Genomic DNA, 15,749 nt, shown 5'->3' with positions numbered 1-15,749 from the left:
CTTCCTCAAATGTTTTTAACCTTTAAGTTTGGTTAGTTCTGAATAGTGGTCCTGTTTTCAGATCTCTGTACTATTTAGAAAACCTTTCAGAGCAATATGCAGAACTCCTTTTACTTGAATATTATTAGTCCATTAATCATGATTTCAATATAAAAATGCTTGAAAAAGATCGTAACAATTGAGTGGGAGCAAAGCTCGAAATGAATAGATTAATCAAAATATCAAATTTTCTTAAATACAAAGTGAATAAAATGAAAACATATGCCCCAGATATCGTAGCATGAGCTTCTCCACACAAACTCCTCGAGGACCCTTTTGAACTTGATATGTGTTTTGGAGATCCAAAATACTTTGTTGATAGTCCAAGCCGTAGCATCTCTCTTCCTTGTTCATTCAGGGATAACAAACTACCACATGCCCATCTTTGATCAAGATTTGAATTGGCCTTTCTTAGGTTTTCAACTCAAAACACTTTTGGTTTCAAGGCGCCCTTTGCAGGTTTTCTCCTTGCCTCTCCAATTTTTTTTTATTGGTGAAGTACTTCTTGACTGAATCTGAATTCATGGGATTAGGCAAGTTTTTGCCATCCATCTCAGTTAAAATCAACGCTCCTCTAGAAAAAGTTTTCTTTACCATGTAAGGTCCTTCCTAGTTTGACATCCACTTTCCTCTAAAGTCTTTTTTTATGGGAATGATCTTTTTCAATACCAGGTCCCCCTCATAGAATTCTCTAGGGCAAAGCTTTTTTTCATAAGCTCGTATAATTCGTTTTTGGTATATTTGACCATGATGGATAGCCCTCAGCCTCTTCTCTTATATCAAGTTCAACTGATCATATCGATTGGATCCATTTTGCTTCATCTAACTTTAGTTCTGACAAAACTTGGAGGGAAGGAATCTCAACTTCAAAGGGCAAAATTGCTTCCATTCCATAAACCAAAGAGAAAGGCATTGCTCCGATGGAGGTTCTGACAGACGTTCGATAGGCATAGAGGGTAAATGGTAACTTCTCATGTCAATCTTTATAAGTCTCAGACGTTTTCCCCACGATCTTCTTAATGTTCTTATTGGCTGCCTCCTCTGCACCATTCATTTTTGGACGATATGGTGACGATTTATGGTGTTTAATCTTGAATTGACTACAGACCTCCACTATCATGCTATTGTTCAAGTTCAATGCATTGTCAGATATAATCCTTTCTAACATCCCATACCGACATATGATCTCTTTTTTCAAGAATTTGCTAACTGCCGACTTAGTGAGATTGTCATATGAAGTGGTTTCTACCCACTTGGTGAAGTAATCGATGACCACAAAGATGAATCGATACCCATTAGAAGCTTTTGGCAATATCGACCCAATGACATCTATACCCCACATAGAGAAAGGCCATGAAAAAGTCATGACATGAAAGAGGCACATGAATTTTTTCTCCATAAATTTGGCATTTAGGACATCTCTTGGCGTAATTAATATAGTTTCCTTCCACGGTAAACCAATAATACCTGAATCTCATTATCTGCCTGGCCATTGTAAAACCGTTGGCATGTGTTCCGTAGACATCCTCGTGGACTTCTTCCATGATTTTCTTAGCCTCGACAGCGTCTACACATCTTAGTAACACTTAATCCTTTCTTCTTTTATATAGGATCTCTCCATCTACGACATAATCACTAACCAGTCTTCTTAGCGTCCTTTTGTTATTCTCAGTTGCTTGGTCAGGGTATTCACGATTCTTTACGTATCATAGTATATCGTGGTACCAAGGGTGATCATCCTTTTCTTCTTCTTTTTCGATGTTGTAACAATGAGCCGGAACCTCATAAATACTCATCTGGATAGGTTTACATCCTCTTGTTTATTCACTTTGATCATGGAAGCCAAAGCAGCCAAGGCATTAGCCATCTTATTTTCATCTCGTAGGAGATAATAGAAGGTGATGTCATCAAACTCCTCAATTAACTTAAGAAACAGCCTTCGATAATTGATCAACTTGGGATACCTCGTCTCCCATTCTCCCTTGAGTTGATAGATCACTAGTGTAGAATCCTCATATACCCCTAGTACTTTGATCTTACGTTCTATGGCTGCACGAATACCCATGATGCATGCTTTGTATTCTGTCATGTTATTCGTGCAATCAAAATCCAATTTGCTAGTAAAGGGATAATGATCTCTGTTTAGGGATACCAAGACTGGCCCAATTCCGTTACCCACGGCGTTTGAGGCTTCGTCGAAGTTTAGCTTCCAAGGTTGACCTTTTTGAGAATCTTCTTCAGTGTTTGCCACATACATTAAATCTTTATTCGAAAAATCAAATTTCAAAGACTCGTAATCTTCTAGAGCTTTGCTGGACAGAAAATCTGCTATTGTGCTTCTTTTTATAGCCTTTTGATTCACACAGACTATGTCAAATTTGAAAAATAGAATTTTCCACCGGGCCATTCTTCCATTCAAAGCAGTCGACTCCATCATGTACTTTAGAGGGTCCAGTTTTGAGATGAGCCAAGTTGTGTGGTACAACATGTACTGTCTCAGTCCTCAGGTTGTCCAGATCAAGGTGCAACGTAACTTCTTGATTGGCGAATATCTTGTCTCACATTCAATAAGTTTCTTACTCAGATAGTATATCGCTCTTTCTTTTCTTCCTGACTCATCATGTTGACCAAGCATGCATCCCATAGAATTCTTGAATACTGCCAAGTACAGTATCAACGGCCTATCCGGGCCAGGTGCCATCAGTATTGGGGCATTGGACAAGTAATGCTTGACCTTGTCAAAAGTCTTCTGGCACTCCTCATACCAAACGCCTGGATTGTGTTTCTTAAGGAGACAGAATATAGGGTCGCATTTCTCAGTTAGTTGTGAAATGAACCGAGAGATGTAATTTAGTCTTCCTAGAAAACTTGGAACTTCTTTTTGAGTGCGCGGTGGAGACAACTCCTGTATAGCCTTTACTTTATCTAGGTCAATCTCGATCCCCTTTTCATTGACTACAAATCCTAGTAATTTTCCCGACCTAGCCCCGAAAGTACATTTTGCTGGATTGAGCTTCAGTTGGAATTTCCTCAATCTTAATAACAATTTCCTCAAAACTTGTACATGTTCCTTCTCTGTTCGGGACTTTGCGATCATATCATCAACATAAACTTTGATTTTTTTGTACATCATGTCATGAAACAGGGTTACCATGGCTCTTTGGTACATTGCTCCTGCGTTTGTTAGTCCAAATGGCATAACTTTGTAGCAAAATGTTCCCTACATCGTTACGAATGTGGTCTTCTCCATGTCTTCAGTATGCATCTTTATTTGGTTATATCTCGAGAAACCATCCATGAAGAAGAACAATGACTAACCTACCGTATTATCCACTAAGGTGTCGATATGAGGCAATGGGAAATTATCTTTTGAGATGGCTTTGTTCAAGTCGCTGTAGTCTACGGAGCTTCTGTTGAACTGGCTTGCGCTCTTCCTTTATAGGGAGCTGGTGTACCACGATATCAATACTTAACCTAGGCATGTCTTGATATGACCATGCAAAGACATCTGTGAATTCTTGGAATAACTCAATAAAGTCCCACTTTGTCTCTGCGGTAATGCAAGCTCTAATCTTCTCCTCTTTTTCTTCTCCTAAGCTCACAATTTCCACTGACTCTTTGTAAAGTAGGATTTGTTTCATATCTTGTTCTACCATCCTCAACAAATTAGGAGATAGGTTACAGTCTTGATCATCTTCAAAATCTTGATAATCCTTCTTACACATATCTTGCTCAAAAGGAGATTCTGAGCCAGTAGCAGTGTCGCTCATATCATTGATATCTGGAGACCTGTTATAGGGATGAAGAAAATTCCAAAGAACAAAAGAATCTAAGAGTAATTATCTATATGGTATGGTTATAAATGAAATGAAAGAATAAAAGAATATTTACTAAAGTTGATTTGCTAAGATGCATTTTTATTGAAATAAAGATGTTGGACATAAGCCTATTTCATAAAAAGATTCTTATTGCTCCTAGGCTTAGAGAAATAAGCGTGTTTTGAACATTACTCTGAATTAGCTCCAAAAACTATAGGAATCTCTTCCGCAGTCCAGTTGTTTAGAACACTTACATGCTCATAGGGGCAGATGTCTGATAAATTTTCTTCCTAAATTCTTTTTTCAAATATGGCGTTAATGTTCAAATTTTCCAATATTTCTTTTGGTCATAAAATGATAACCCCTAGGTGGTTGACTTTATAGACCTTCTCTATTGACCCTTCTTCCGAGGCATATATATCTCCTTCTTCTGAGCCCTTGGCATATTCAAAGAATTCTAGCTCCTTATTATCCATTAGATTTTGCACTAGAGTCCTGAACTTAATGTACTCTTGGATTTCATGACCTTCCTTAGTATGGAACTCACAGTAGTCCCTCATCCTTTCAGGTCTCTCTTCTGAATTGATCGCGTGATTTTGTGATAGGTTTTAAATATTTATAATGAATCGTTTTTGAAACTAACTATTATCATGATGCAGGCAAGTGTACCTATCGAATAGTAGTAAAGTTTTAGCAAGACCGGATTGTAGAACCCAAAGGAACTAAAAGTACTAGTAATGACTGTCTTTTTATTATCTAGCTTAGGAATAAGGAGGTTTTGTTTTTAACTAACTAATTACCTAAACTAAGAGCTCACAGAGAATAGAATTGGGAATTGCTTTTGGGAAAATAGATTGACTAAAGACAATACCTAAGGAAAAATCCACCTAGACTGTACTTGTTATTCTGGCTTCGAATCGGACTATCTATTCATTTAACTTGTTCCGTAGAGATCCCTAAGTTATGTTATTATCCATATTTAAGACTAATAACGTCTAATCCCTAGATTGAATAATTGAGACCTTTCTCTAATTAACACCCTAGGGTTGCATTAACTTGATCTATGGATTATCTTATTAGGTTTCACCCTAATCCGGTAAAATCTTGTCACCCTATGTCTAGGCCCGCAAACAACTCCGATTAATTATGGAAAATGTACTCTTAGACAGGGTCTATTCCTCCTTTGAATAAGAGCTTATCTTGAACCAGTATCTGTAATAGCCCAAAATTGGGTCTAGTTGGAACAGAGGTTTCAGGACCACAAAATTCGAGATAGAAATAATTATTTTATGATTATTTTGAGGTCTATGATATGATTGCATGATTTTGTGAAAATTTCGTGAAGAAATTCTATGCATAAAGTGCTCAATTTGAAGTTAGGGACTAAATTGAATAAGTTACAAAACTTGCATTCTAGAAGTTTCTAGTATGAAATTGCTTTGAAATATTAATTAGGAGGTCTTAAATAGAAATTTTACCAATTTCTAAATGATGGACAAAAATTGGACATGGATGGAATTTTTGAAAGTTTAGTAAGGAAGGGCATTTTGGTCATTTGGTAATTAAAAGAAATAAAAAGGGAAAATAAAGCCAAATTTGACTCATCTTTTTCATGGAGGCCGAAATTAGCATGGGGGAAGCCATGGCTAGGGTTTTCAAGCTTTCCAAGCTCAATAGTAAGTCCGTTCTAGCCCCGTTTTTCAAGTTCTTTACGTTTATGAAATCCCGGTAATTTGATTAAGCTTATTCTAGCAATAATTTAAGCTAGGGTTCATATTTGGAAAAATACCCATAGGTGAAATGTGTTTATTTTGATGTTTTATGATAGAATATGAGGTTTTAAATTCTGTTAGACAACTTGTGCTACTCGGTTTTGAATGAAAACGAGTAAAAGGGCTTAATCGGTAAAAATACCTAATAGTCATAAGTATATGTTTTATGTTGCCATAGAAGGAAAAAGTGATCAGCATATCATAAAACATAAGAATAAGGGATGAAGTTTAATTCCCGAGCGTAGGGGCAAAAGTGTAAATATGCAAAAGTTTAGGGGCAAAATTGTAATTTTTCCAAAGTTTGAGTTAAGGACTATTTTGAATAGTAAATTAATTAAATAAGTAAAATATGATGTTTTAGATCCCGGAAAACGAGATTTGAACCTAGAATGAGAGAAAAATCGAAAATTGGGAAAGTTGGTAAAATGGTCGTTTTAGTATCGAGGTAAGTTCATATGTATAATAAACATTAATTTATGCATGTTTCAATGTAAATTTGATATATTTATTATGATTTCCGAGGTGTTGAAAGTATGTAAGTTGGTATGATAATACAGCAAGAATGCTGTAATTTATATTTGAAAGTTAAATTTAGTGAATTAATTGAATTATGTTAAATTAAATGATTATGGTGCCAAGTTTATGAATTGATTTAAAAATATGTCTATGGTACATGAAGTGCATTGAAGTATCATACATAAATGTGATTTCTATGATTATGGATATTATGGGAAATTGTAAGTTCATATGTTTTTTAATAAGGCAATGTGTAATTTAATGTTATTGCCTTGATATTAAATGAGATGTAAGTTTATATGTAAGTAATACATCAATATTACTTGTATTATGATATTTTATAATAATATTGGAAATATGTTTGTGGATAATTACTTGATTGGTGAAATTGTTGGAAAAGAGAGAGAAATCCCGGTTGAACCTTCGGAAAGATTGGATGATACAGATAGTATGTAGCTAGGTCACATGTATGGTGCTGAGTGCACATCATGTGTAGAAGAGAGCTACAAGACATTATGATGTAGCTAGGTCGCATGGGTGATACTATGTGTACACCATGTAGACAAGAAAGCTACGGGATATATGTAGCTAGGTCGCATGCGTGGTTCCAGGTGAAGGACACCATGTAGACAAGAGAGCTATGAGATAAATTGGCTAGGTCACATGGGTGGTACTGAGTGTTCACCATGTGTACAAGAAAGCCGAACTATATGATAGGTGGAGCTATGTGCTGAAACCACCAAGTATCGAGGATTGATTCGAAATGTTCAACGGGAGACTCTCTATGTATTGCTTTGTGAGTTTTGTGATGAATAAGTGCAGGAACTTGGTTATGTGAATGATGTGTTCATTAAGTGACCAGGATGTGGTAAGGTTATAAACACGTAAGTTATACATGAGGATGATTTTATGGTGACCTTGTGATCATGGGCCTATACTTGTGATGTATGAAATGTGGTGAAAATGATTTGTGATATGTATGTTAAAATGAGGTTAATACAAAGAAAGTGTGAAAGAGTGAATTAGCAATAAAACTGTTTTGGACAGTAGCAATGATGTGATTTTTAAAAATCACCAAAAATAATATAAATTGAATCAAAGATTGAGTGGGATATCAAATTAAATCTTAATGAGTATATTTTCATATAAAAGAAACAGAGCAAGAAAAGGAGTTCTATATTTTGAGATATTTATGTTTTTGTGACACTAGTTCAGAATGATTACGTGATCCCCTGTTCTGACTTTGGAAAATCACAAAAATTTGGATAAAAATAATTAGAGGCTTAAAATTATATTTTTAAAATCCCTAATGAGTTTATTTTCAAGATAAATCAACAAGAACATTATCCAAGTTCTGTACTGTGAGATAATTAATTTTTAGTGAAGAGAGGTCAGAACTGTCAGAAAGTGAAATAGGGGAAGTTTTAATGAATAAACTATACTAATTGGCTAAACCAAAAATTATGAAAATTTTATGGTGCAAAAATATGTGAGTCTAGTTTCAGGGGAAATTTACGGATCTTAATTTAAAGCTCTGTATCTCGAATTATAAATAAGTAAGTGACTATGACTCGTGTGGACAATTTGATGTGAGCATTTATTAGTAAATTGTGAAATCGTACTTACAAGAATGCTATATACATTAAGGATGTGGAATGGAGAGGAGGAGGAGAAAAATAAATATATGTGGAATACATGGAAACTATGGTATATGAAATATTGATATAATGAAATAAATGATATGTGTTTATAAGAAAATAGAAAGAGAATGATATGTATCATGACATGTATATATATATATATGACTAGTCTCAATGTAATGCTTGTTGGGTATGGAGTTAATTGAAATGTTTCAGGCAAACATGTTATTTTGCGCATCTGAATTGTGGTATTTTATAAAGATATGATCTAGTTTTAAATATGAATGCTTGATGATTAAGTTGAAGATATTTGGTAAGATGATAATCTTGGTATAAATGTATAAGTGGTACTATAATAAACAAGGTAAAATGAGTATGAGAGACACACGTATGATGACATACAAATGCTATGTTTGTGGTTTAATTGAGAATATTTAATCATTAAATGAATACCATGTTATATGCTTTTGATTTTGTATAAGTGTGTAAGAGATTAAGGTTGACCAAAGCTTGGAAAATAGCCTAGGTATATTCCACACAGGCAGAGACACGACCATGTGTCTCAGCCGTGTATGGAACACGACTTTGGGACACGAGCGTGTGGAGCTTTAAAGCATGAAATTTTCAAGATTTTTGTAAGTTCTCAGTTTAGTCTCGAACCCTTTCTAAAGTATGTTTTGGGCTTCGTAGACTCAAATAAGGGACTATGTGTAATTGAATGAACGTTTTGAAATATGAATGAAATTTTATGGCCCGTATTTTAGTTTAATGTTTGTACGTTTGTCCGGTAACGCCTCGTACCTCATCCCGGTCTCGGGTACGGGTAAGGGGTGTTACAGTATCCTGGGATATCAAAACAAGAATTAAGAACACATAATTCAGAGCAAGTCAAATATTTATCATACAATTCAGAAAATAATAATAAGATTCGTCTTAGGTTTCATTCCCCTTAGGTATTTAGGGGATTTAGTTCATAACTAGATAAGAAAGCATCTCAGAATAATAAAGAATACAAAACATAAATAAAACCCAAAACTCCCGAAGAGGAAATTGAGGAGAGATCTTCAGTCTTAATGATGAATCCGGCTTCTGAGATTAATCAATCGGCTTCCTTGGAGTAATTCTTTACCCCTATTCTGTGTCTCCTCTTTTTTCCTCCTCTAGGGTGTATTTATAGGCTTTGGAATGCCTAAGAGCCCTCAAAATTAGCATTTTCTGAATTGGACTCAACTTGGGCTCGGCAGGGACACGCCCGTGTGACACGCCCATGTGCTATTATTTCAGGCCGTGTTCGATCCTGTTAGAATGGCACGGGCGTGTGTTCTACCCGTGTGAGTCGTGCTTCGATTCTGCTAGATTGACATGGCCGTGTGGGCTACCCGTGTGAGGAAGTCTAGGCCGTGCTGATTTCGTACTTTAGCCCATTTTTTCCCTTTTTGGCTCGTTTCTTATTCCTTTCGCTCTCCTATGCTCTCCTAAGTATAAAGCATGAAATTAAAGCATTAGGAGCATTGAATTCTCCAATTCTAATGGGAAATTATCCATAAAATGAGTTTAACATGGGGTAAAAATATGTATAAATTACGGTTTATCAAATACCCCCACACTTAAGCATTTGCTTGTCCTCAAGAAAAATTCTCAAGTCATAATCAAAATAAATTCTTTTCAATTTATAATTTCTATCGATAATATCTCAAAATAATCCATAGGTAATCATACATTGAGAATTCAACTAAAATAACATAAAAGTTTCAAACATTCTAAGTTGAGCATTTAATCATGCAAACATAGGTGTCCCCCCTCATCTAAGTAATTACCATTGATTCAAAATATCACAGAGTTTCACATCCTCACTACAGATTCACTCAAATCACTCGAGGTGTTTAAGGACAATAAATGAAGCACTCAATAGTCAATAATGAAAAGTCATTACCATAGGCTTGCATGAAAATCAAAAGGTCTTTAGAAGGTTGTAACGAGGCTTGGTTAGGAGGTTTAGTCACAAGTTGAAAGAAAGGTTAGAATTGAGATTGAATTGAAAAATTGCCTAACTAGAAAAAGGGTTAATCATCACTTGCGTACAACAGGGCTTCTTCTCAGAATATGGAATTACTAATGTGTATACATTTTTTTTAAGAACAAGTTAAATAACATAGACTAACTATTAAGAACAAGACATAGCTAAGCAATTTCTTCAACTCAAATCTCAACAAAAATAGGGATTAATTTAGGGGATTTTAACAATAATGGGTTAAGGGTTAATATTAAGGGTAATACAAGAAATGGCTTGTTAGGCTCAAGGGGGTTTACTAGGGGTTAATCGTGGAGGTAGGCTTTTCATGGCTTGAGTGGGTTAATCCTAAGTGCCTTAATCATTTTGACATATCGAATCAAATGGTGTGGTCTTGACATCCATAGTCAAGCAAGTTCTAGAAAAACAGTTTGATATTGACGCACTCAAAGCAATAATAAAAGTGAGCATGAAAGAATTAATAGATGCTTAAAAGGCTCAAAAATCTCACAAAGATTATGGCTTTTTGATGTTTAAAACTTGTGAATTCTAACTCAAAGTAATACCTAAACTTTAGGGAAACAACCTAAAATTTTAAATTTTTAAAAATCAACTTATCATGCTTGATTCTCTAATGTCTTGAGGTTTAAACAATCAATGCGTAAATGCCTATGTTTTAATTCAAGATATATCAATCATCATCATAAATCAATAAAAATTTATCCTAAATACGATATAAGAGCTTTCCAAGAGAACAAGACAGTTATTCAGGGATTTTTCTGATAATGAAATAAATACCCCCCACACTTAAGATGTGCATTGCCCTCAATGTACAAAGATAGATATTAGAATATAAAAATAAGATAGGGAGAGAAGTGAAACTTCCTGTATGATGAATTCCTCGAACTGGAGTTTTGGGAGTAATCGGTGCGAGAGTGGAGGAGGATACTGCGGCGGTGGTAGAGGTTCATTAGTCCATAAGTCTTACGCCAAAAGAATATTATATCTAGTGGTAGCTATGGTCGTGGTCGATCAAGACATGGTAGTTGTGGAGAACCTTTCCCGGTGGAGTTTTTAGTTCCTTTGCGATGATGAGCTTCAGAGCTCTATAGAACTGTGATGAAATCAGGAATTTTTTAAGGGATATTAGAAAGAATAATTACTCATAAAGAAATAACCAAAATTGATAAAAAAAATTCTAAAATCTAATAAAAATAAAAAGTAGTTTTAATAAAAATTAAAAACATAAAATAATAAATAAATGTTTTTAAACATCTTCATCGCTAGATGGTTTGCGAGGTGGGACTGGCAATGAGATGTGGAGATGCTGACAAATCTGTTGTAGAGTCGCATCAATGTTGTCAAATCTTTGAAAATACTGCTGTTCGAATCGAGTGAGGCGCTCAGAGATGTCAGCATATGAAGACGCCGCATGAACTGGACGAGAGGGTGGTAGTGGCTGAGTCGGTGGTGGCTGAGTCGGTGGGTCCTCGTGCTGTGGAGGGGCATCATCAGGAATGTCCTCGTAGGCCCCCTCATTGGTAGATTGGGCGAGACGATATTGAGGAGGATAGATTCCTCAATGCCTCTCGATCATCCTCATGTTGAGCATGCTCGAGATGCCTTGTGGAGACATCTGGCCAATGAGGGTCAAGGATAATTCTTGGGCTGCGGTGTCAAGGAGCCTGAAGTGTCGAGCCAACCGAGTCATGTAGGGGCCAATGGAGATGACCCCCTTTCTATGTCACTCCGTCTAGTGCTAAATTACGAAGGCGATGAAATAGGCAAGGTCGATGACTTGCCCGTGCGATATGCTCCATAAAAAGTAGGCGTCATGAGTGTTGACAATGTCAGTGCTCTCTCGCCTTCCTGTAATCGTGTAAGCCAAAATAGAGTGTAAGTACCTCAATGATGGTGGGAGAACTGATGCCTTGGAGCGGCTAGGATTGTAGGAGGCAGCGCTAGGGGCCAAAGTGTGCCAGCACTTCGAGGGAGAGAAGTGTATGTGGCGAGTGAGAGCATGTAATTCATTCTCCTCCTTGAACTCCTCCGTATATAAGCCCAGTGCAGCACCGAACTCTGAGACCTTTAGCTGGCGGAGTAATCCGCCTAGGCGAAATTGGACTGTGCTGAGATCATTGTAGTTTGTCATTACGGTCTGAAGATGGAACGTTGAGCATAGTTCCATTGTGAGCTTGAGGTATGTTAGATCGATGATCCCAAAGAACAACTCCTAAGGGTCGGTGGTTAGGAGGGCCCAAATCGCATCAGCCAACTGAACTTGTTCTATGGCAGCCCAGTCGATGCAGCAGCCCGCAATTAAAGGTCGGGCCCGAAGTATTTGCAAAAGTTGTTCCCAAGGCCCACGGGGGAACTGTAGGAGGGGGTGACGAATTTTTGCAGTTGGACCCACGAAAGATGACGCTCTTTCCATTTCTTGGAAGCAGGTACAATGGTTTTCTTTCCTCGTGAAGATGACATGGTACCTGCAATCAAAACAATCATAATTTCAGCAACTACTAAGACTAACAAATTAATCAAAGCAATCAATTGTATGGCGTGAAAATGGCAACGAATTTCATGGAATGAAACATGTGTGACGGATGAAACATGTTAACACTAAAGGCATGAGTATGTCTATTGTTCTAATCATGAATATTTACTTCTAACTAATGAAATAAAGTAGAGAAATCATATAAAGAGTAAGAATTTGTACATGAAAAAGATAATAGCTTGTTTTATGGATAAAATATGAGTGATAGAAAGATGAAAATAATCATGAAAAATGCATAGTTCTATGATAACTAACATGAAAAATGAGTGCAATTAAAGGGAAAAAAAGTAAACAAACACTAGAAAAGGGAGAATGAGTGGCAAAAATAGAGTTGGATGCAGCGCACGGACGTGGCAGGGAGGTCGTGTGGACTTGCAGTGGCTAGGGTTAGGGATTTTGGGTGGGGAGACAATGAATAGTGAAGGGTTTTTATAGATTTTGGGGCACACGGCTCGGTAACACGCCCGTGTTCCCCAATTTCAGCCCGTGTGATTCGTGAATTTTAAATTTGGGCGCGTCTGACATTTAGTACACGCCCGTGTTCCTTGGGCGTGTGGGTGCACACGGCCGTGTCGAACGACCGTGTCTAGCTTCGTCCACTTCTCTCACGCCCGTGTATGCAAGGTCCATGCCCGTGTTAATTTAACAGGTTCGACCATGGTTCTTCCACACGGGCGTGTCGTATGCCTGTGTTGTTTTGGCAGGCTCGACCACAGCCATGTTGCACGGCCGTGGCGTTTTATTGTAGCCCATGTTTGGGGAAATCTTTGCCCCATTTTCACACGGCCCTAAGCACGCCCGTGTGCTTGGCCGTATCTCTATGGAAAACCTGTTATTCGAGAGCTCTGTTAATAGGTTAGGTGTTGAAGACTAAATTTTAAAAAAGTTAATACAGTTAGTGCTCGGGTTGCCTCTCTAGAAGCGCTTATTTATAGTTTAAGCTCGACTTACCTCTCCATTGAATGGTCATCGTGGTTCAAGGAGTTTATACTCCTAATTCCTGCTATCATTCTCATCAAAATAAGGTTTCAGGCGGGTGTTGTTTACCTTAAAAGTGCCGAACTTGGGATGACTTACCTCGACTATACGGAATGAGAAAATGCTAAGTACCGTAAGAGGGATTCCTTCATTCGGTGTGGTAGTGACAATTTGAGGATCTACGGCATCTAAAACAACTTTATCTCCAACCTTAAGTTGATGTGGGAATGTGTTGATCTCGTTCTGGCGTAGTTTTGGTTTATCATGTGTTCTCGATTTATGCGTCTACCATTCATCTAGTTCCTCGGTTTGTAGCCTTCGATCTTCATGAATAGGTCTTCTGCTACTGCTTAGGAATGACTCATGTACTTCCTTCAAACTTATTTCCTGCAAAGTAGGTTGTACCAGATTGTCAGTTTTAGTAAAATGGTTTAGACGATCACCTTCAATTTTTGATGTGTTGCCAGAATTACGAGCTTGAAGGGTGATTATTTAGTGTCCCACATAGAGCGTGAGTTCACCTGTGCCAACATCAATAATTGTTTTAGCAGTTGCTAAAAAGGGCCTTCTTAGAATTAAAGGAGTGTTGCTATCCTCCTCTATGTCTAGAACAATAAAGTCAACGGGAAATATAAATTTATTGATTTTAACTAGCACATCTTCGATAATACCCCTAGGGAATCTTATAGTTTTATCTGCTAATTGAATGTTCATCGTAGTCTGTTTGGGTTTCCCAAGACCTAGTTGCTTAAACATTTTGTAAGGCATGACATTGATACTAGCCTCTAAATTCGTTAATGGATTATTAACATCTAAACTACCAATTAAGCAAGGAATCATAAAACTCCTTGAATCTTTTAGTTTGTTGGGTAGTTTATTTTGGAGAATAGCTGAGCAAACTACGTTCAGCTCCACAAGCGATGCCTCGTCCAACTTTCGCTTATTTGCTAAAAGCTTTTTTAAAAATTTCATTGCGTTTGACATCTGTAATAGAGCTTCAATAAACGGTAAGTTAATGTGTAATTTTTTTAAGAGTTTAAGGAATTTACCAAACTGTTCATCTCAGCGATCTTTCCTTGTCACGTTGGGGTATGACACACGAGATTTATATTCGACAGTCACTGGTTTGTTTTTATTATAATCTACCTCACCTTTACCTTTACTTACCACCGTTTCTTGCCTCAGTTCTGGCTCAGGTTCAACAAATCATTCTTCATTTTGAACATTAATCGCGTTGAGCTGTTCCCTTGGGTTAGGTTCAGTATTACTTGGCAAGCTTCCTTGTGGTTGTTCGGAGATTAGTTTAGAAAGCTGGCCTACCTGAGTTTTGAGCCCTTGGATTGACGCTTGTTGATTTTTAAGTGCCATTTTGGTGTTCTAAAAACGAGTTTCTGATACGAGATAAACTTTTGAGCATCTCTACAAGGCTCGGGGTCTTTTCCTGTTGGCAGGGCGGCTATTGGTAGCCCGGAGGTGGTCGCTGATTTCCTTGGCCTCTCCATGAGAAATTTGGGTGGTTCCTCCAACCTGAATTATAAGTGTTGCTATATGGATTGTTTTAAGGTTGAGGATTATTACCCATGTAATTTAATTGCTCGTTATCCATGTTGTGGCCATAAGGTTGCTATTCCGAATGGGTTGTTCCACCTCCACTTACTTCGCACTGCATTACTGGGTGAACCTCTTAAGAACTAAGAAACCCATCAATTTTCTTATTCAAGAGTTCTACCTATTTAGAGAGTATGGTGACTGAATCGACGTTATAAACACCGGCTGTTTTCGTTGGCTTTGTCCTAATGACTTGCCACTGATAGTTATTGAATGACATCTCCTCTATGAACTCATAAGCATTTTCAGGTGTTTTATTGTTGATAGTTCCGCCAGCAGCTGCGTCAACCATTTTTCGAGTCGAAGGATTCAGGCCATTATAACCTAAAGCCAAAGTGGTAACCCATGGTGAGGGCACCTTCTCAAAAGGTCCTTGTATCTCTCCAATGCATCGTAGAGTGTTTCTAAATCTGTCTGCACAAAAGAAGAGATATCATTACATAATTTAGCTGTTTTAGCCAGCAGAAAATATTTTAGTAAAAAGTTTTCTGTCATTTGTTCCCAAGTAGTAATTGACCCTCGTGGTAACGAGTTCAACCACTGTTTAGCTTTGTTCCTTAATGAGAAAGGGAATAACCGAAGACGAATGGCATCATCAGAAACGCCGTTAATTTTAAATGTATCGCATAGTTCCAAAAAGTTTGCTAAGTGAGCGTTGGGATCTTCATCCTGCAAATCATCAAACTGAACAAACTGTTTTATCATTTGAATTGTGTTAGGTTTTAGTTCAAAAGTATTTGTAGCTACAGTAGGTCTAACTATGCTTGATTCAGTTCCTGTTAAAGAAGGTTTAGCATAATCATATATAGTGCG

The 15,749-nt window shown here is 37.2% G+C and overlaps 1 non-coding gene across 1 annotated transcript; it reads left to right on the top strand.

The window, feature by feature from the left end:
* Nucleotides 1-15,276: 15,276 nt before the first annotated feature.
* On the top strand, nt 15,277-15,383 carry LOC121228599 (small nucleolar RNA R71). Its single transcript, XR_005926175.1, has one exon. It is a non-coding gene; the product is annotated as a small nucleolar RNA R71 (small nucleolar RNA).
* The last annotated feature ends 366 nt before the right edge of the window (nt 15,384-15,749 follow it).

The sequence above is a fragment of the Gossypium hirsutum genome, chromosome A04 (assembly GCF_007990345.1).
Source record: "Gossypium hirsutum isolate 1008001.06 chromosome A04, Gossypium_hirsutum_v2.1, whole genome shotgun sequence".
Lineage (NCBI taxonomy): Eukaryota > Viridiplantae > Streptophyta > Magnoliopsida > Malvales > Malvaceae > Gossypium > Gossypium hirsutum.
This window is presented reverse-complemented; position numbering and strand designations above follow the sequence as displayed.